The sequence below is a fragment of the Capra hircus genome, chromosome 18 (genome assembly GCF_001704415.2).
Source record: "Capra hircus breed San Clemente chromosome 18, ASM170441v1, whole genome shotgun sequence".
Classification (NCBI taxonomy): Eukaryota; Metazoa; Chordata; class Mammalia; order Artiodactyla; family Bovidae; genus Capra; species Capra hircus.
Window position 1 is genome coordinate 66,627,981 of NC_030825.1, and position 23,147 is coordinate 66,651,127.

Here is a 23,147-nt window from a genome sequence, read left to right on the forward strand (position 1 = left end):
GTGCTTTTTTTCTTTTTGGCCATACCTCATGGCTTGTAGGATCTTAGCTCCCTGACCAAGGACTGAACTCACACCCTCAGCAGTGAAATCATGGAGTCCTAAGCCCTGGCCCACCAGGGAATTCCCTTATTTGAACTTTTATAGATGTAATGACATGGCTTTCAGAGTTTGCCTTAAGATAAGCAATTGCTGAGGGAAATAGACCAGGATTATAAATGAAATTATTTTGGCTGTGCGTCAGTTCACTTGTAACTATATGATGACTTCTTGTGGGTTTTTTCTTTTTGCCTATTATTGTGCCCACTTTTCTATGATTTTTTAAGAGTCTGTATTGCACTCATCTCACACGCTAGTAAAATAATGCTCAAAATTCTCCAAGCCAGGCTTCAGCAATACGGGAACCATGAACTTCCTGATGCTCAAGCTGCTTTTAGAAAAGGCAGAGGAACCAGAGATCAAATTGCCAACATCTGCTGGATCATGGAAAAAGCAAGAGAGTTCCAGAAAAACATCTATTTCTGCTTTATCGACTATGCCAAAGCCTTTGACTGTGTGGATCACAATCAACTGTGGAAAATTCTGAAAGAGATGGGAATACCAGACCACCTGACCTGCCTCTTGAGAAATCTGTATGCGGGTCAGGAAGCAACAGTTAGAACTGGACATGGAAGAACAGACTGGTTCCAAATAGGAAAAGGAGTAGGTCAAGGCTGTATATTGTCACCCTGCTTATTTAACTTCTATGCAGAGTACATCACGAGAAACCCTGGGCTGGAAGAAGCACAAGCTGGAATCAAGATTGGCAGAAATATCAATAACCTCAGATAATGCAGATGATACCATCCTCAAGGCAGAAAGTGAAGAGGAACTAAAAAGCCTCTTGATGAAAATGAAAGAGGAGAGTGAAAAAGTTGGCTTAAAGCTCAATATTCGGAAAATGAAGATCATGGCATCTGGTCCCATCACTTCACGGGAAATGGACGGGGAAACAATGGAAACAGTGTCAGATTTTATTTTTTGGGCTCCAAAATTACTGAGGATGGTGATTGCAGCCATGAAATTAAAAGATGCTTAGTCCTGGGAAGGAAAATTTTGAGCAACCTAGATAGTATATTCAAAGGCAGAGACATTACTTTGCTAACAAAGGTCCGTCTAGTCAAGGCTATGGTTTTTCCAGTGGTCATGTATGGATGTGAAAGTTGGGACGATGAAGAAAGCTGAGCACCGAAGAATTGATGCTTTTGAACTGTGGTGTTGGAGAAGACTCTTGAGAGTCCCTTGGACTGCAAAGAGATCCAACCAGTCGATTCTAAAGGAGATCAGTCCTGGGTGTTCTTTGGAAGGACTGATGCTGAAGCTGAAGCTCCAGTACTTTGGCCACCTCATGCGAAGAGTTGACTCATTGGAAAAGACTCTGATGCTGGGAGGGATAGGGGGCAGGAAGAGAAGGGGATGACAAGAGAATGAGATGGTTGGATGGCATCACCGACTCGATGCACGTTAGTTTGAGTGAACTCCGGGACTTGGTGATGGACAGGGAGGCCTGGCGTGCTGCAATTCATGGGGTTGCAAAGAGTCGGACACGACTGAGCGACTGAACTGAACTGAATATTAGTTACAAAATTTTTATATTAATGAGCAAACATGTTGAGCATGTTTTCCATTTGCTATATGCTACCCTTTTATTCTGAAGTGTATCATATCTCAAAACCTGTCTTGTTCAGATACCAGTATATTGGATTCCCCTAATATTACCATACTGTGCTTAGTTAACTACTTCAGTCGTGTATGACTCTTTGTGACACTATGGACTGTAGCTGGGCAGGCTCCTCTGTCCATGAGATTCTCCAGGCAAGAATACTGGAGTGGGTTGCCATGCTCTCTTCTGGGGGATCTTCCCGACCTATGGATCAAACCCGCATCTCCTGTGTCTCTTGCACTGCAGGCAGATTCTTAACCCACTGAGCTATCTGGGACGTCCCAATATTATTTTACTGTTCATCAGTTTTCCTTAGGAAAGTTAAAGATACTAAATCCCTTCAACCTCAGGAGAGGTAAGACAGAGAAATATAGTCAGTTGTGCCAGCAGAGGTGCCAAGTAGGGAAGAGAAGACCCAACTATGTGGATTATTTCATAGTTCTCACCAAGTTTTCACTTGTATTACTATCAGGTCAGACTGTTGTTGAAGCCTCCTACACTGTTGGTGGGAATGTATATATATATTAGCCAAAAAGTTTGTCTGGGTTTTCTCTAAGATCTTACAGCAAAACCCCAATGAACTTTTTGCCAACCTGATAAGATTGGTACAGCCACTCTGGGAAACAGTATGGAGGTTCCTTACAATATGACCCAGCAGTCCCACTCCTGGGCATGTACCTGGAGAAAACCGTGGTTCTAAAGGATACATGTACCCCAATACCTGTCATGGTATTTCCATGTCATATGAATAGCACTTCAATAAAGCATTATTACTTAAAATATATATATATATATATATATATATATATATATATATATATATAAATATGCATGGGACTTCCCTGGTGGTCCAGTGGTTAAGAATCCACCTTGCAATGGAGGGGACACTGGTTCGACCCCTGGTCTGGGAAGATCGCTCATGCCACGGAACAACTAAGCCTGTGCACCACGACACGAGAAGCCGCTGCAACAAGACGTCTGTGAACTGCAATTAGAGAAAGCCTGCAGCAATGAAGGTCTAGCATAGCCAAAAAGAATAAAAATGTCCACTGCGGCAAAAGCTTCTGAGAGAAAATGTAAACAAGATCTTAAACTTACCATTGGATTTCGGACTTTGTTAGTGACAATGGAGCTGTGAGGCTAATACACGAAACTTGAAAACACAGAGCTATATTGTCGACATCATCAGGAGAGAGAAGAAAGCAACGCTCTTTTAAGAGTTCAGTTCTAGGGGTTTCCTGGTGGTCCAGTGGCTAAGACTACACGCTCCCAATGCAGGGAGTCCGGGTTCAATCCTGATCTAGAAACTGGATCCCACATGCTGGAACTGAGAGTTTTCATGCCAAAACTAAGACCAGACACAGAAGAATAAATTAAATATTAAAAATAAATGTAAAAGTTCAGTTGTAAAAGATGACAGAGACAGTAGAACACGAAATGCACTGGATCACTGAGAGGAAAAACTATTTCTAGAAGGAATAAGTGTTTATAAAGTTACTTCAAAAAGAGACTGAAGGAGAGCGCAGTAATAGGTCACCAGTCATGAGATCTGATTAAGAACCAGTCCGCAGACAAATTAAGACATGAGGGCATGGCCCTTAGCTGGCACCTGAGTTAAACTGATTTGTTTTAGGTTAGGAAGCAGAAACTGTTTTCACATGGCGAGCTCTGCTCTAACTGTGGGTGGCAGGAGCTGAACATCAACAGAGAAGGGAGTCACTCCAGGGAACTTAACGAAGCAACAATTAAGATTTGCTGGCCCTGCTGAAAGTTTAAGAAAGAGATTGAGCCAAGAACTGCAATCCGCAGAGGAGAACAGGAAATGGGAAAGCTGCTGGTCCAGGGGCAACATGTGCACAGGAGTTCAGGTGAACGGGCTTTGGGAAGTTTGAAATGACGGATGTGAGCTCCCCTACCTCGAAGCACTGCAATATGTATAATTACTGAGACAGTTCAGGGGACGATGTCCTAGATTTTCTGAATGTTCCTCAACTAAGTGAAGGTGGTAAGGCCGAAAAGGAAATGGCCATGTGGAGTCTTGTTAGCCACTGGGGACAGCGACATCTTAGAGCAGTGATGATCAACCCAGGACTGCACGTCTCTAAAGAGCAGAGAACCTAGCTGACACCCTAGCCAGCCATCTGAAAATCTTCTCTCTAAGCCAGCACGTGCTACAGCCAGTGAGTGACGAGCGCATGAGACTGTGCCTATAGTCACTGGGCTAGGATCCAATTCCACTCCCCTGATTGGTGGTTGTGGTGTAAGGAGAGTTTCACTTACAAATAAGAATTCCAACATCTGCTGCAAACTGCTATGATACACCATGGAGATGATACTGCATCCATCTAAAACTCAACTGTAGTTTGTGTTCAAGAAAAATGAAATATCTCCAACAGTCCTAACATTGTGGATGTCAAATCTAAAGATTATAAATTTGGGAAAACTACTTCTGTTTCACAAAATGTATTCTCCTTAAAGTTGTTTAAAACACCCACTCCTGGACATATTAACAGGAGAAAACTGTAATTTGAAAAGATACATGCCACTTAAGAAAGTTCCTTAAGTGGCCTAGTGGTTATGATTCTGGGCTTTACAGCTCTGGGCCCGGTTCACTTCCTGGAGGGAACTGAAATCCTGCAAGCCGGGGAGAGTGGAAGGGAGGACGGTAGCGAGGAAGGAACAGAGAGCAAGCAGGAGAAATACATGGGCCCATGCACCCCAGTGTTCACTGCAGCACTATTCACAACAGCCAAGCTTAGAGGCAGCTTAAATATCCATCGGCAGAGGAATGGATAAAAGAGAAGCGGCGCGTATGCACACATACACGCCGCACACACGCAGAGACACAGACATGTACAACAGAATATTACTCAGCCATAAAAGAGAGTGAAATAAGAGAGATTATCATACTAAGCGAAGTAAGACAAATATGGTGTCACTTAATGCAGAATCTTAAAAAGATGATACAAACCTTCACAAAGAAACTTATTTATAAAATAGAAACAGATTAGACTTTGAAAAGGATCATGATTATCAAAGGGAAAGGTGGTGGGTAGATAAATTGGGAGTTTGGAATTAACATATCCACTACTATAAATAAATGGAGAATGGAATGGCAACCCACTCCAGTATTCTTGCCTGGAAAATTCCATGGACAGAGGAGCCTGGTGGGCTACAGTCCACAGGGTCACAAAGAGTCAGACACAACTGAGCACATACACACACGCGCGCGCACACACACACACACACACACACACAATAAAACAGATAACCAACCAACAAGGACGTATAGCACAAGAGCTCTACTCAATATTCTGGAATAATGTATAAGGGATAAGAATCTGAAAAAGAGTGGATACATATTTATGTATAACTGAGCCACTCTGCTGTACACCTGACAGTAATACAACATTTTTTATCAATTATACCTCAATCTAAAATAAAAATTTAAAGAATTGTTAAAAAAAAAAAAAAAGGAGACAACTGGCCCAAAATGGAGTCACTTGAACTGAGCTTTATTCACCAAACCAACACTACCTAAGTTCAGTTTCAGCCTTCCCCAGAAACCAAATCTTAAATCAGTCAACCTGGCATTTCCCGGTCAGCAGTAGTGAGATAATCTGCCTGACAGTTCCCTGACTAGGGCCCTGGCATTGGGAGCTCGGGAGCTTAGCCACTTGACCACTTGGTCTAACATCTTTTTTATTTTTAAGATTTATTTATTTGGCTGCATCGGGTCTTAGTTGAGGTATGTGGGCTGTTCATTGCAGCACGCAGGCCTCTCTGGTTGTGGCATGTGGGCATACTTGTCCTGGGTCAGGCGGAATCTTAGTTCCCTTGCCAGGGATCAAAGCTGCATTCCCTGCATTGGAAGATGGATTCTTAACCACTAGATCACCAGTCCTAATGTCTTTTTATTAGAGTCCTTTCATGACCACTCGATTTAAAGTAATAAAAGTCTCTGGGATTTGTCTTAATTTTCTATAGTATATACTGTAAAATGTCCTCGGTCTAATGTACAATTCTGCATATGTTGACAGCACATATAATCATAAATACATCACTGAAATATACAGAACTTGGGAGTTCCCTGGCAGTCCAGTGGTTAGGACTCAGTGCTTTCTCAGCTGTGACCTGGGTTTAATTTGTAGTCAGGGAACTAAGACCCGAGAGCTGCTCAATGTGCCCAGGACCAAAAAAAGCAACAAGGGAAAAGCAGTAAGTATATACAAAGGAGTTCCCATAAGGTTATCAGCTGATTTTCCAGCAGAAACTCAGCAAGGCAGAAAAGCTATAAACCTCCAACAAAGAATACTCTACTCAGCAAGGCTCTCGTTCAGATTCGACCAAGAAGCCAAAAGCTTTACAAACAAGCAAAAGCTAAGAGAATTCAGCACCACCAAACCAGCTTTAGCACATATGCCAAAGGAACTTCTCTAGAAGGAAAAGGCCACAGCTAGAAACAAGAAAACTACAAATGGGAAAGCTCACTGGTAAAAGCTCACATACAGTCAAGGTAGGAATTCACCCACACACAAACATGGTACCAAAACCAGCAATTATGAGAAGTGGAGAGTACAAATGCAGGGTATTGTAAACTCATTTGACATGAAGAACCCAGCAACTTGAAACATATAACACATATATTTTCATGTTATATGTATGTATATACATACATATATAAAAACTGCATGGGAGGGACTTCCCTGGCAGCCCAATGGTTAAGAATCTGCCTGGCAGTGCAAGGCACCCGGGTTCGATCCCTTGGTGGGAAACTAGAATCCCACATGCTGCAGAGCAGCTAGGCCTGCGAGCAGCAACTACGGAAGCCGGCATGCTCCGAAGCCCGAGCGCCACAGCGAGGCTCTGCACCGCATCAAACACGCCTTCACGACACAACAGAGACCACACGCAGACAAACACAAGCCTCATGGCGACTGCAATGCAGACTTTCAGTTATGAGACACATAAGTCAAGGATGCAAGCAGGGGTCCCCCACCTTTCTGACACCAGGGACTGGTCTTATGGAAGACGATTTTTCACAGACCAGGGGAGGATGGTTTTGGGCTGATTTATGCACATCATATTTATTGTGCACTTTATTTCTAATCTAATGATGCCGCAGATCTGACAAGAGGTAGCAGTCCGCAGCCCACAGGCTGGGGACTCCTGAGCACCGCGCAGGGAATATAGTCAATAATACTGTAGTAACTCTGTATGGTCCAAGGTAAGGAGCAGCGGCGGCCCTTTGCTGGAGCAGCCATGAAGAGATACCCCAGCTCAAGGTAAGAGAAACCCAAGTAAGATGGTAAGCGTTGCAAGAGGGCATCAGAGGGCAGACACAGTGAAACCATACTCACAGAAAACTGGTCAATCTAATCACACTAGGACCACAGCCTTTGTCTAACTCAATGAAACTAAGCGATGCCCACGGGGCAACCAAAGACGGGCCGGTCATGGTGGAGAGGTCTGACAGAATGTGGTCCACTGGAGAAGGGAATGGTAAGCCACTTCAGTATTCTTCCCTTGAGAACCCCATGACCAGTATGAAAAGGCAAAATGATAGGATACCAAAAGAGGAACTCCCCAGGTCGGTAGGTGCCCAATATGCTACTGGAGATCAGTGGAAAAATAACTCCGGAAAAAATGAAGGGATGGAGCCAAAGTAAAAACGATACCCAGCTGTGGATGTGACTGGTGATAGAAGCAAGATCCGATGCTGTGAAGAGCAATATTGCATAGGAACCTGGAATGTCAGGTCCATGAATCAAGGCAAATTGGAAGTGGTCAAACAAGAGATGGCAAGGGTGAACGTCGACATTCTAGGAATCAGCAAACTAAAATGGACTGGAATGGGTGAATTTAACTCAGATGACCATTGTATCTACTACTGTGGGCAGGAATCCCTCAGAAGAAATGGAGTAGCCACCATGGTCAACAAAAGAGTCCGAAATGCAGTACTTGGATGCAGTCTCAAAAACGACAGAATGATCTCTGTTCGTTTCCAAGGCAAACCATTCAGTATCACAGTTATCCAAGTCTATGCCTCAACCAGTAATGCTGAAGAAACTGAAGTTGAATGGTTCTACAAGACCTTTTAGAACTAACACTCAAAAAAGATGTCCTTTTCATTATAGGGGACTGGAATGCAAAAGTAGGAAGTCAAGAAACACCTGGAGTAACAGGCAAATGTGGCCTTGGAATGCAGAATGAAGCAGGGCAAAGACTAATAGAGTTTTGCCAAGAAAATGCACTGGTCATAGCAAACACCCTCTTCCAACAACACAAGAGAAGACTCTACACATGGACATCACCAGATGGTCAACACCGAAATCAGACTGATTATATTCTTTGCAGCCAAAGATGGAGAAGCTCTATACAGCCAATAAAAACGCAACCAGGAGCTGACTGTGGCTCAGATCATGAACTCCTTATTACCAAATTCAGACTTAAATTGAAAAAGTAGGGAAACCGCCAGACCATTCAAGGACCTAAATCAAATCCCTTATGATTATACAGTGGAAGTGAGAAATAGATTTAAGGGCCTAGATCTGATAGATAGAGTGCCTGATAAACTATGGTATGAGGTTCATGACATTGTACAGGAGACAGGGATCAAGACCATCCCCACGGAAAAGAAATACAAAAAAGCAAAATGGCTGTCTGGGGAGGCCTTACAAATAGCTGTGAAAAGAAGAGAAGCGAAAAGCCATACAAATAGCTGTGAAAAGAAGAGAAGCGAAAAGCCAAGGAGAAGAGGAAAGATATAAGCATCTGAATGCAGAGTTCCAAAGAATAGCAAGGAGAGATAAGAAAGCCTTCTTTAGCGATCAATGCAAAGAAATAGAGGAAAAGAACAGAATGGGAAAGACTAGCGATCTCTTCAAGAAAATTAGAGATACCAAGGGAACATTTCATGCAAAGATGGGCTCGATAAAGGACAGAAATGGTATGATCCTAACAGAAGCAGAAGATATTAAAAACAGGTGCCAAGAATACACAGAACTGTACAAAAAAGATCTTCACGACCCAGGTAATCACGATGGTGTGATCACTCACCTAGAGCCAGACATCCTGGAATGTGAAGTCAAGTGGGCCTTAGAAAGCATCACTATGAACAAAGCTAGTGGAGGTAATGGAATTCCAGTTGAGCTATTTCAAATCCTGAAAGATGATGCTGTGAAAGTGCTGCATTCAATATGCCAGCACATTTGGAAAACTCAGCAGTGGCCACAGGACTGGAAAAGGTCAGTTTTCATTCCAATCCCAAAGAAAGGCAATGCCAAAGAATGCTCAAACTACCGCGCAACTGCACTCATCTCACATGCTAGAAAAGTAATGCTCAAAATTCTCCAAGCCAGACTTCAGCACTACATGAACCGTGAACTTCCTGATGTTCAAGCTGGTTTTGGAAAAGGCAGAGGAACCAGACATCAAATTGCCAACATCCACTGGATCATGGAAAAAGCAAGAGAGTTCCAGAAAAACATCTATTTCTGCTTTATTGACTATGCCAAAGTCTTTGACTGTGTGGATCACAATCAACTGTGGAAAATTCTGAAAGAGATGGGAATACCAGACCACCTGACCTGCCTCTTGAGAAATCTGTATGCGGGCCAGAAAGCAACAGTTAGAACTGGACATGGAACAACAGACTGGTTTCAAAAAGGAAAAGGAGTACGTCAAGGCTGTATATTGTCACCCTGCTTATTTAACTTATATGCAGAGTACATCATGAGAAATGCTGGACTGGAAGAAACACAAGCTGGAATCAAAATTGCCGAGAGAAATGTCAATAACCTCAGATATGCAGATGACACCACCCTTATGGCAGTGAGTGAAGAGGAACTAAAAACCTCTTGATGAAAGTGAAAGAGGAGAGTGAAAAAGTTGGCTTAAAGCTCAACATTCAGAAAACGAAGATCATGGCATCCGGTCCGATCACTTCATGGGAAATAGATGGGGAAACAGTGGAAACAATGTCAGACTATTTTTGGGGGCTCCAAAATTACTGCAGATGGCGACTGCAGCCATGAAATTAAAAGACGCTTACTCCTTGGATGGAAAGTTAAGACCAACCTAGATAGTATATTCAAAAGCAGAGACATTACTTTGCCAACTAAGGTCCTTCTAGTCAAGGCTATGGTTTTTCCAGTGGTCATGTATGGATGTGAGAGTTGGACTGTGAAGAAACCTGAGCGCCAAAGAATTGATGCTTTTGAACTGTGGTGTTGGAGAAGACTCTTGAGAGTCCCTTGGACTGCAAGGAGATCCAACCAGTCCATTCTGAAGGAGATCAGCACTGGGATTTCTCTGGAAAGAATGATGCTAAAGCTGAAACTCCAGTACTTTGGCCACCTCATGTGAAGAGTTGACTCATAGGAAAAGACTCTGATGCTGGGAGGGATTGGGGGCAGGAGGAGAAGGGGACGACGGAGGATGAGATGGCTGGATGGCATCACTGACTCGATCGATGTGAGTCTGAGTGAACTCCAGGAGTTGGTGATGGACAGGGAGGCCTGGCGTGCTGCGATTCATGGGGTCACAAAGAGTCAGACACGACTGAGCAACTGAATTGAACTGAACTCTGTATGGTAACACACAGTAACGGAATGTTTCCCATCATTTTGTAATGTATATAAATATCTAATTATTATATTGTGCAACTGAAACTAATGTAATTCAATCACACAAATATGTTAAGAAAAAAAAGAAGACCACCTAGGTTCATCTGTTTCACTCTCTCTCTGTTAGAGAGTGAATGTTTATGTCCTCCCAGAATTCATAGTTGACACAGAACCTCCCAATTTTATGGTATTAGGAGCGAGAACCTTTGGGAGTAAATTAGATAAGACCATGAAGGTAGGCCCCACAAAGGAGAGACTGTCACCCTTATAAAATTCAGGAGAGCTTGATCCTCTCTGCTCACCACATAAGGACACGGAGCATGGCTTCTAGGAACCAGGAAGCAGGCCCTCACCAGACATAGAACCTCAGCATGCAGGCACCCTGATCTTGGACTTCCAGCCTCTAGGAAAAAAACTCCTGGTATTTATAAGTCATCTACTTTACGGTACTTTGTTATAACCACCCACGCAGAAAAAGACACTTTCCTTCCTCACTGGAAAATCCAGTTAACTCATAATAAAAAACATATCCAGAATCGAGCCACTTCTAAGCTACCACTCTGCTCCATAAACCCTCCAGTGGACTACTGCAGGAGCCTCCACACTGGCTTTCCTTTCTCTTCCCTCAGTCTCACAACCTGCTCTCCACTGTGCAGCCCTACGGACACTGCTAAGAGCTGGGTGAGGGCTCTCCTGGAGGCCGTGTTAAAGAGCCCACCTGCCAGTGCAGGAGTCACGGGTTCGAGCGCTGATTCAGGAGGATTCCACGTGCTGCAGACCAACTGCAAGCCCGGAGGCACAGCTGTTGAGCCCACGCGCCACAACTACTGAAGCCCACTCGCACCAGAGGCCACGCTCTGCCACAAGAAGCCACTGCAATGAGACGCACCACCACCCCCCCCCCCCATAAATGAATGAATGGAGCTGCTGCTGCTAAGTTGCTTCAGTCGCGTCTGACTCTGTGCGACCCCATAGACGTCAGCCCACCAGGCTCCCCTGTCCCTGGGATTCTCCAGGCGAGAACCCTGAAGTGGGTTGCCATTTCCTTCTATGAATGGAGCTAGAAGGTTCCCCTCTTCTGATTCAAACTTCCTATCACCTCCAGAACAGATACCCAATTTCTTAGGCAGCCGTTCCAGTACTGAATTCTTCCCACCTAATGGAAAGATCTTAACGATCCCACCTCAGCTCTACCTCTAAGCACTTTCACATCCTGGTACTTGGATAACATTTCCACATCCATTTACATCAGGTGCCAGAAATGGAAACACTTCTATACAATCTTTGGTAGACTCAGGACCCTAGGCTTAGGTCCTTAAAGAATCCCACAGCAGGAAGTTCTCTGGTGGTGCAGTGGATAAGAATCTGCCTGCCAAAGCAGTGGACACAGATTCGATCCCCGGTCAGGGAAGATTCACAAGCTGCGAGAGTAACTAAGACAATGCACCACAGCTACTGAACCCACGCTCCACAAGAGAAATCCCCACAATGAAAAAGCCCATACACCGCGCCAAGAGTAGCCCCCAGTCACGGCAGCTAGAGAAATGCCTGCGCAGCAAGGAAGACCCAGCACAGCCGTAAACAATGTATAAAAAGAATCCCGGGTCACCACAATACAGAGAATATATGGGTTGGGGAAGGGAACAGCAGCAGTCTGGGACACATTACACATACCTACACAGGTCCCACAAACGTTTCCGCAGTCATGCTTTAAGACACAGGCTATAGATGAATGAATATAATGTCAGGTTTCACGGGGTTCAGGCCGCTATGAGCGCACGCCTGGCCCTTGGGCTGAATGCCTAACTTCTGTGCCTCAGTGTCTCATCTTACTAGCTCTGCGTGCTTGAACAAAGATCCAACCTCCTGGTGCCCCAGCGTCTTCATCCTTCTCCTTCGGTCTGCTTATCCAAAGGCTGTTAAACAGCTTTTGGAAGACTTTTGAAAACCTAACGTAGTGTGGTTTAAAATTTCCCACGGCTCTTAGAATCCTGAGAGCCCTCAGCCTGCTATTCCAGGAGTAACTCCGCCTCAAACTTTGTTCCTCGCCGGGCACAACGGAGCCCAGAGTTCCCGAATCCCCAGAGCCCTGTCGCAGCTCCAGGCCTTCGTACATCCCGGTTCCTCTGCCTGTATCCCTCTCCCTCATCTAATCACACCCCAGACGGTAAGACTAAACTGGAGAACTGAAATGTTAAGTTTATTCACAACCACTGTCAGAAACAAGAGCACGTGTACTAACGCCTCACCGTCCCGGACACCGGGGGCTGGGCTGCAGGGACGAGGGCACTCCGGACGTCAGTGTCTGACAGCGTGAGGGCAGGGAGGGCCCGAGGACAAGCGCTTACCTGCGGCGGGTCCCTCCGATCGGCCGCAGCCATCCAGGCCTTCGGGCGGAGTGGGTCCGGGAGCGGGCCGGCGGGTCTTAAACCGGCCCTGGTGCGAATCATCTCGCGCGGTGCTGCGGCCGAACCTCAGACTCGCTTCTGTGCAGCGGGACTCCTCTGACGCTTTGTCGGTCCTGTTCTGTCGGCCCCGGCTCACGGCTCCGGAACTTCTGTCCGGACGAACACACCCGAGCAGCCAAAATGACCGCCCGGAGGAGGACGCCGGAAGCCCCGCCCCTCGCTAGGGGCCCCGCACGGAAACGCCTGTTCTGAGCCTTCATTGGCTCAGCAAGGCTGCACAGCAGAGTACTCTGGGTTCTGTAGTTCTCACGCTAGGGGGTAACTCACCCCACCCCTTTGCACTCTGACAAGTTTAGACCCCAGGGGCGCTGGGAAATGGAGTTCACCCGTCCAAGGACTTAGAAGCCTCTTGTTCGTTCTTAAAGGGGCAGATCTCAGGACTTCTGGGGGATGTTGTGTTGTCTGAAGACATTCACCCAAGACTGGAGATGTGTTAGTTCAGTTTCTGTGAACTTCATGCTGCCTGAGGCTACCTGTATTATTTCTGAAGTTCTCAGAGGACACAGAGCCAAGCACACATATCATTCCTAGTCCTTCAGATACAAAATGTGTCCGCTGGTAGCAGAAGCTGATAAACATTTCATGGGGGAGAGGCCAAATAGGGCTATGGGCCTAAGAGACTCAAACTGCTGTTACCAAACCAAACTTGGGCCAGTCACCTGATGCACAGAAAAGCCAAACCATTGATATTCCCTTGTGGTGAAAGGTAAGTACAGGGTTTACTGCAAGAACAGGCAGCTCATGCTCAAAAGACCTTAAGTCCCCAATGACTTTCAAAGAAGGGATTTTAAAGACACTATGAGGAAGAGGGTAGCAGGATGTGTCAGCCTGAGCACAATTCTCTGGTTGATGATGAGATAACGGTGATATTTTCAGGATATTAATTATCAGTTTTCTAACTCCAACTGGTCTGGGAGGCTACATGCTGGTTGTCAGCATGCAGTTAACTTCTTCCACCTGGTAGGGGTTTTAGTAACTGCAAAATAGCTCAAGGACATGGCTCAGGATATCATCCATTGCCCCTGAGGAGGAACTTTAAAGGTCCTTCACTTTGTTTTATGGCTAAACTATTATGATGTTGTCACACTCGACTGCCTTCCTTTGTTTCTGCATCTTCTCACTTTTCTGATTTTGCTTTTTGGAATTCCAGGAAAGCCAAAGAGGATAAAATTTTCCATAAACAAGAGTCAGGACAGGAATTCCCTGGTGGTCAAAGGGTTAGGACTCCATGCTCTCATTGCTCAGGGCCCGCGTTCAGTCCCTGGTCAGGGAATTAAGATCCCGCAAGCTGTGCAGCACACCCAGTGGGTCAAGTGGGAGTCAGGGGACATGAGCGTTGGGGATGTTTCTCCCATGAAGGTCCCACAGGGTCCTGCTCAGTTTCACTATGTATAAAAAGATAAGAACAAGGATATGTTGTACAGCACAGGAAAATATAGCTTTTGTTTTTAATAACTTTTTAAAGATTCATTTGTTTTTGGTCATGCTGGGTCTTTGCTGCTGTGCGTGGGCTTTCTCTGTTTGAGGCGAGAAGGGGCTGCACTTCGTTGTGGTGCTCAAGCTTCTCATTGCTCTGGCTTCTTCTGTTGCAGAGCACAGGTTCCACAGCACAGGGCTTAGCTGCCCTGTGGCACACGGGGTCTCCCCAGGGCAGGGATCGACCTCGTGTCCCCTGCATTGGCAGGCTGCTGCTAAGTCTCTTCAGTCGTGTCCGACTCTCTGCTACCCCAGAGACGGCAGCCCACCAGGCTCCCCCGTCCCTGGGATTCTCCAGGCAAGAACATTGGAGTGGGTTGCCATTTCCTTCTCCAGTGCATGAAAGTGAAAAGTGAAAGGGAAGTCGCTCAGTCGTGTCCCGACTCCTAGCGACCCCATGGACTGCAGCCTACCAGGCTCCTCCACCCATGGGATTTGCCAGGCAAGAGTACTGCAGTGGGTTGCCATTGTCTTCCAGGATTCTTAATCACTAGACCACCAAGGAAGCCTTGTCTTTAATAAATTTAAATGGAGTATAATCTATAAAAATACTGAATCACTGTGTTATATACCTGAATTAGCTCCAGGTGTAAAACAACTATACTTCAATAAAAATAAACTAATAATGAAAAATAAACATTCAGTTCAGTTCAGTTGCTCAGTCATGTCTGACTCTGCGACCCCATGAATCGCAGCACGCCAGGCCACCCTGTCCATCACCAACTCCCGGAGTTCACTCAGACTCACGTCCATTGAGTCAGTGATGCCATCTAGCCATCTCATCCTCTGTTGCCCCCTTCTTCTCCTGCCCCCAATCCCTCCCAGCATCACAGTCTTTTCCAATGAGTCAACTCTTCGCATGAGGTGGCCAAAGTACTGGAGCTTCATGTTTAGCATCATTCCTTCGAAAGAAATCCCAGGGCTGATCTCCTTCAGAATGGACTGGTTGGATCTCCTTGCAGTCCAAGGGACTCCCAAGAGTCTTCTCCAACACCACAGTTTAAAAGCATCAATTCTTCGGCACTCAGCCTTCTTCACAGTCCAACTCTCACTTCCATACATGACTACTGGAAAATCCATAGCCTTGACTAGAAGGACCTTAGTTGGCAAAGTAATGTCTCTGCTTTTGAATATACTATCTAGGTTGGTCATAACTTTTCTTCCAAGGAGTAAGCGTCTTTTAAATTTCATGGCTGCAGTCACCAGCTGCAGTAATTTTGGAGTCCCCCAAAATAAAGTCTGACATTGTTTCCACTGTTTCCCCATCTATTTCTCATGAAGTGATCGGACCGGATGCCATGAGCTTCGTTTTCTGAATGTTGAGCTTTAAGCCAACTTTTTCACTCTCCTCTTTCACTTGCATCAAGAGGCTTTTTAGCTCCTCTTCGCTTTCTGCCATAAGGGTGGTGTCATCTGCATATCTGAGGCTATTGATATTTCTCCTGGCAATCCTGATTCCAGCTTGTGTTTCTTCCAGCCCAGTGTTTCTCATGATGTACTCTGCATATAAGTTAAATAAGCAGGGTGACAATATACAGCCTTGACGTACTCCTTTTCCTATTTGGAACCAGTCTGTTGTTCCATGTCCAGTTCTAACTGTTGCTTCCTGACCTGCATACAGATTTCTCAAGAGGCAGGTCAGGTGGTCTGGTATTCCCATCTCTCTCAGAATTTTCCACAGTTTATTGTGATCCACACAGTCAAACGCTTTGGCATAGTCATTAAAGCAGAAATAGATGTTTTTCTGGAACTCTCTTGCTTTTTCCGTGATCCAGTGGATATTGGCAATTTGATCTCTGGTTCCTCTGCCTTTTCTAAAACAGGCTTGAACATCAGGAAGTTCACGGTTCACGTATTAAACATTACCATGTTCCAATTAAATCTATACACTATGAAGTGTCAGAATCAGTTTGATCAGTCTCTGTATGTTTGGTCAGGCAGAAGAGAAAAAACACTCCAGGTGGGTCAGCAGGAGTACAAAGGTGGATCTCTGTAGTCACTTCAGAAAATACTTTTAACAGCATAGTAAGTTATTGTGTCCAATTTAGCAAGCATATAATATTTTTATCATTTAGTTTCTTTTTGGATAGCCTGATAGTTATTTCTCAAAAACAGAACAATGAAAGACATGCAGATTTCATACAGATTAACAGGTGTGGTATTCACAGATCAAGCATGTGTGAAAAAGGTGTTTGAACCCCAAACTGCACAGAGTAACTGAAACTATGATCTCATGACTGGAAAGTCGTTATCATTTCCCCTGGATTACAGAGAGTGCTCTGCATGAGGAACTATTACCTGAGAAAATGTTATAAAATTCAAACTACAGAAAGCTATTCATGACTATGTAGTGATTCAGAGATTATGTCTGAAATGTCTCAGCAGAGTATCCACATATGGTTTAAAATGTGAAAATCTTAGAGAAGTTTTAGCAGTGATGTCTGAGAAGAGATACAATTAAGCTGAGCATGTGACCAGAATAATTATTCTGAAGACACTGTCTTCAAAGTGTGATTCTTCTTTACGCTTTAAGTCATTACGCAGTATCAGCATTCAGGAAAAGATGAAGGGGGCAGCGAGAGCAGGCAGAGTGCAAAGAATAGAGAATAGAGACAGAAGCACTATAAGCTCTGCTCATTCCTATAACGAAGTATTGAGGCTGAGGCTAAAGTGTATTGAGAACGGTCAGATCCAAGAAGCGAAGGAAATTGCTTAATTTTTTTCTGATGTCTTTACATCTATTAAGACATAGAACCATAAAACAATTTTTAAGAATGAATCATACCAAAGATCATATTCAGTCTCTGCAATAATGAGTTTTGACACTGATTTGTTAATTTGCATATAGTTAAGTGAGTACAAGTTTCTCACTGTGAAAACCACGTGGAGTTGTGGAAACAGGAGAGGATGAGGTTCCTCACAGATCACTGCACTGTCATAAGCATAAAAAAGTTCACTCAGTATTTATGCTTTTGGAAAATGTGATAAGTGAACAAGAGATAATCCTGAGGATCTTAAATTAGGACAGATTCAAAGTCACTGAACAGATACTAAAAACTTTGAGTCTGTAAATACTAGGGAACCATCAAATTAAAATCTTGAAAAAGAAATCCATGCAGTATTAATTTACTACAGAAATATAAATGAATGTTGAAAAGAAAAACTCATTATGGGAGGTATTGTTGCTATGACGTTTTATTAGTGGCAATAAATGTAACTTATTTCAGCAAGATTTATCATTAATGACAACCATATTACCTAAATATTCTGGATTGAAATGATATTTAAATAATTAAATTATGTGCTTCATATCTGAACACATTAAAAAGCATTTTACATGATTAAATACTAAAAGACAAAAACAATTTTTTCAATCAATTTTAAGTGAAGCAGACATCACAGAGCTGAAGAATTACACATTTCGCCACAGGTAAGACTATTTCTCAATGACCAAGTATTGTTTATAAGTTAGTCATGTGTGCTCACTCACTCAGTCATATCCGACTCTTTGCAACCCCATGGATTGTAGCCCTCCAGGCTCCTCTGTCCATGGGACTTCCCAGGCAAGAATACTGGAGTAGGTTGCCCTTTCCTTCTCCAGGGGATCTTCCTGACCTAGGGATCGAACCCATGCCTCCTGCATTGGCAAGCGCATTCTTTACCACTGCACCATGTTACTTATAATAAATGGCAAGTTATTATCAAATATGGACAATAAAGACTACATGAAAATGCAGGTCTTGGAATGTTGTTTTTAGGTGCTAATGGCTGTCAAATTTTGTTAAACTTTTACTTATATTAAAAATACTTATTGAATACTTAAAACTAAAAGGGTTAAAAATAATTTTTAATAAAATCAATTTGTTTTAATTGAATTTTTAAAGGAATCTTATCATTTCTCCTACATGAATAAACACTCAGTGACACATCATGTCTCTTCTGGAAAATCTCTCTCCTTTGGTGTTTCCATCAAAACCTGTCAGAAGTTATCACATACTGTCCTGGCTTTATCTTACTTACACACACCCACACACAGAATTCTTGACATCCCTTCAGTTCTTCCAGTCTTCTAAAGCTTCCAGAAGTCAGTAAATTTTTAGGACTTTTTCCTCTCCATTTGAAAGCAACTTCAACCAGCCAATATGCTTAGAAAATGCAAATAAATTTTTTGCAGATCTGCTTAAAGTTCAAATTAACAGTGAATTTTGTAACAGCAAACACAAATTTAAAAAAAGAAAAAATCCTCCGAGGCTAAAAAGGAGAGTTTCATCACCACATCCACTTTTTCTTAAGGCATTTACTTCAGAAAACTTGTCTTTTCTTCCTTTGCCCATTACGATATATTTTTTAAAGCTATATAAGCCTTTTGCGAGATGTGCATTCTGGAAACCTTTAGCTCCGGGACCTGAGAGATCGCTCTTTTAAATTCAATCATTACGTAAGAGTGTGCCCTTATCTTCCAGTTTCTGTAGGAGAGAAGGAGCCTAACTTCAGCAGGTGCCAGGCTCTAATTTATAAAACTACCTCCTGTGATAAAGGTATAAGAAATATATTTTTCCTTTAGATAAAGACACTTGGCAAACACCAATAGTCACTCCAATTAGAAGGTAAATTTAGCATGAATGATATGAAAAATGGTACTGTCAAATCCTCTTACTGGAGAATCAGTTCTCATTTATCTCAAGAACATGTACGTAGCACATTGTACTGCACGGTCACATAAAAGGGTGAGGTTCCTTACTGACTTCACGATCTCCTCACTAGATTGCCTGTAATGCGTATCACATTCTGCCTCAACGCTTCTTCAACAGGAAAAAAAAATGTTTTCTCTCTCTTCTTTTTATGTGAAGAAGTCTCTGGGTTAGCAGGACATTTTATTTAAAATTATGTTTCCACAACAGTTCCTACCTTAGAATACCAAAACACTGAACAGTAAGTAATCATGCTGTACAGTTATAAACTTGGCTGTTGTTTATGTGTATGCCTTTGTGTGAACATCTAAAACATCACTGCCTAAGTATTCATCATGTAGAATACTGGGTAGATAGCAGGCTTATGTGATAGGTCTGTCCCAGTGAGGCCCGTCAGGAGGGCAGAAGTAACACCTATACACAAAGGCAGCATCAGTATCAATTCTTCACAGACTCAGAGAGTAAGCCCCCAAGTTAATATCACGAGAAGAGCAAAAGATTAGTCCACAAAATCAAAGTAAATAAGCAAAATAAAGACTTTACTCAAAATGATGCACTTAATTTCAAATAAACAATAGTAGAGATAATCAGATGTACTTAGAAGCAAACTACTGCTTAATCTAAGCACTGTATTGAACATGTGAAACCTGGAATTTAAGTCAACTTGTGACAGACAATGGTAGTTGTAGTTATATATAGATATTTATCCCATGGCTGAGATGTGTGGATTTATATATATATATAAATAATTTCAGACTTACAGTTGAGAAGATAAAAATATTAAATGTGCTACAAAATACTAGAAGTGAATTAGGAAAAAAGACTATGCCTGGCGGTTTTGATGGCTGTGGCTCTGACCCCTGGGGCTACTCCCCTGAGCACGTTATGTTACAAGACAGAAGAATTGTGCAGATGTAATTAGAGTAGCTAATTGTTTGACTTGAAAACAGAGATTATTCAGGCTGGCCTAATGTACTCACATGAGTTCTCAATGTGGAGAACTTGTTCTGGCTGAAACAGAAGTGGAAGTCAGGCAGATCTGAAGAAGGGATTCAGAAGTGGGAGAAGAAATTCTCCACTTGACAATCTCCTGCTGTGGCTAGAATATAGAGGAATTCAGGGGGAAACTATGAGAAGGAAATTAACTGTGCTTTGTGAGTGTGAAAGTGGACCTAGAGCTCCAGATGAACAGAAATAAATGAATCCATTATTATATTTGGGAGACATCCCTCTACCAGAAATGGACAGTTCCAGCAGGCAGAAAATCAGTTAAGGACATATTTAAACTCAAAGCACCTTCAATCAATTTAATATAATTGATATCTACAAGACGACTTCATCAAAAAAGAGCAGACTGCATATTCTTCTCAAGCTCACATGGAACATTCACTACCACATTTTCTGGGCTATAAAATATACCTTAACAAACTTAAAGGAATAGAAATCACATAATGTCTGCTCTCAGACCACAATGGAATTAAAGTAGAAATTAAAAAGATAAAGATAGCTCGAAAATCCCAAAATACATGGAGCGGAAAAAACATAGTTTTAAATAATTCAAGGACACTTATGAGTCAGGAGAAATCTCAAGAGAAATTTCAAACTGCTTGAAACTAAATGAAAACAATTTACCAAAACTTGTGGGTTGCAGAGAAAGCAGTGCCTAGAGGAAAATTTACAGCATAAACAGAAGAAATATACAAAATCATTAGTCTGAATTTCCATCCTAGAAAACTGTAAAAAGAAATGCAAATTAAATCCAAAACAGAAAAAGAAATAAAAATTAGAATAGAAATCAATGAAATGGAAAACAGGAGAGCATGGGTGTTAGATTTTCTCAAATGCTTTTACAGCATTTATTAATTTCTTTAAACGATACAGGCCTATTCAGATTGTCTATTCTTACTTTCTAGTGAAGAACTGCATCAATAATTACTATCCTTCCAAAGCAGAAGGCACCAGGCCCAAAGAGATTTACTAGTGAATTTTACCAAATATTTAAGGAAGACATTATACCAGTTATCTACAATCTCTTCCCGATGAAAAGTGCAGAGGAAATACTCCCTAACTCATGCTATGAGGCCAACATCACTCTAATACCAAAACCAGACAATGACATTACAAGGAAACTATGGACCAATCTCTCTCATGAGCACAGAAGCAAATCCAACAATGTGTAAAAAGAATTATTCACCACAACCAAATGGAATTATCCTAAGTATGCAAGGCTAGTTTAATATTAAAATACAAATTAACTTTGGCCACCTGATGTAAAGAGCTGACTCATTAGAAAAGACCCTGATGCTGGGAAAGATTGAAGGTAGGCGAAGGGGACGACAGAGGAAGAGATGATTGGATGGCATCATTGACTTGATGGACATGAGTTTGAGCAACCTCTGGGAGATGGTGAAGGACAGGGAAGCCTGGTGTGCTGCGGTCCATGGGGCCACAAAGAGTCGGACACAACTGAGCAGCTGAACAACAATCACACAAACAGGCTAAAAGAAGAAAAATCACATGATCATATCATAGATGCAGAAAAAACATTTGAGAAAATCCAACATTTGAAGAAAATCTACAAAAATATAATAAATAGACATAATAAACATAGCATAGTAAGTATCAGGTTGTGAAATAAAGACCTTACTCAAAATGATGCATTTAACTTCAAATAAACAAAAGCAGAGATGATCAGATATACTTAAAAGCAATGGCTGCTTTATCTTACTTGTGAGAAGTTCAAAGCTTTTCCACGAAAATCAGGAACAAGGCAAGTATGTCTTGCTACCCACTGCTTTTCAGCATTGTCCTGGAAGTCCTAGCTAATTCAGTAAGACAAGAAAATAAAATGAAAAGGTATAGATTGGGAAGGAAGAAATAAAACTGTCTCTGTAAACAAGTGATAAGAAAGTCTCTATGTATAATACCTGAAAGAATCAACACCAACAAAAATTCTCGATCCAGTAAGAAATTATAGCAAGGTTGTTGCTATATGCCAGCAATGAATGAATGGAATTTAAAATTTTAAATATATTACCATTTACATTAGCATCCTCCAAAATTAAATACTCAGGTACAAATCTAACAAAACATATACAAGAGCTATATGGAGAAAACTACTGAATTCTGATAAAAGATATCAAAGAAAAACTAAATAAATGGAAGAGACATCTCATATTCACGAAAAGGAAGGTGCAATATTGTCATTCAAGTGTACGCTGAATCTAAGGATATAAGCTCGTAATTCTAGAAGGAAGGTGTGAGAGAGCTCTAGTCACAGGGCATAGCCCTGCCTTCTCTTCTGTACAGTAACAGAACCTCAGATATCCTGATGGAGGGGGAGGGCCAGTTTGATAGCCCACATGGACTGGGATTCATAGAGTCACAGAGTAACACCCCAACCTGGAACACAGCAGCATCAGGCTGTTCCTGTTGCTGCTGTTTTTGAAGAAACTTTCCTCTCTTTATGAATCCACTCTGCTTGCAAACACTGCTTCTATCAATTCTCTTGACAGCAGGGCAAACAGTTTGTTGACTTAGCAAAATAAACCTTTATTAGAGTTCTATTTTGATTATTCTCCTTTGAAAACGATCTCATTTCAAGTGTGTTAGAAAATGTGTTTTTCCTCAGTTACTTATTTTCAGTTATGTCCATTTTTAATTTTTATTGTTGAAGACTTATCATACCTTCCCATCTGTCTAAGAATCTGGATTTTCATGAGTCTAGATCAGAGTTTCACTCTTTATAGCTTGCTTCTTATCCTTTCTAATGAACTGCTCCTCATTCTCTATACCTTAAAGAATTAATTGACCTAAAATATTATACATTAGTGTTTCCCATGTTCAAAAACTATATAACTCTTTTAACAGTCTCTTATTTCAGAACTGCGCCACTTCCGGATATTTATATGTCATTTCTACCATAATTCATCTCTCTCACTTCCCCTCTCTGTCCCTCTTCTCTTCCTTTGTTTTACCCCATGTGTTTGTTCTCGATCTCTGATCCAAGATCACACCTGGTCAGAAATAATGTACTAAATGTATGCAGTGACCTGGTACTCAGGTTCCATGAAAAGGGAACACAGGAAAATGATGAGCCATCTAGAGTGGCTTCCCAGACTTGGAATCTTCTCCATATGGATTTACTCCTGGCAAATGAGGAAATGTAACTGAGCTGAAGTCAAGA

General features: G+C 42.4%; 1 protein-coding gene across 6 annotated transcripts in view; it reads right to left on the reverse strand.

Moving 5' to 3' along the window:
* Positions 1-23,147, reverse strand: part of LOC102180342 (zinc finger protein 501) — a 95,112-nt gene that overhangs the window by 21,655 nt on the left and 50,310 nt on the right. For 4 of the 6 annotated variants that reach the window (XM_018063516.1, XM_018063515.1, XM_018063511.1 and 1 more), the window contains exon 1: positions 12,675-14,458. The exons of the other annotated variants lie outside the window; for them this stretch is intronic. The gene's annotated coding sequence lies outside the window, so the exon portion shown is untranslated. Of the gene's footprint in view, positions 1-12,674; positions 14,459-23,147 lie in introns of those variants that run through there. 6 annotated transcript variants of the gene reach the window in all.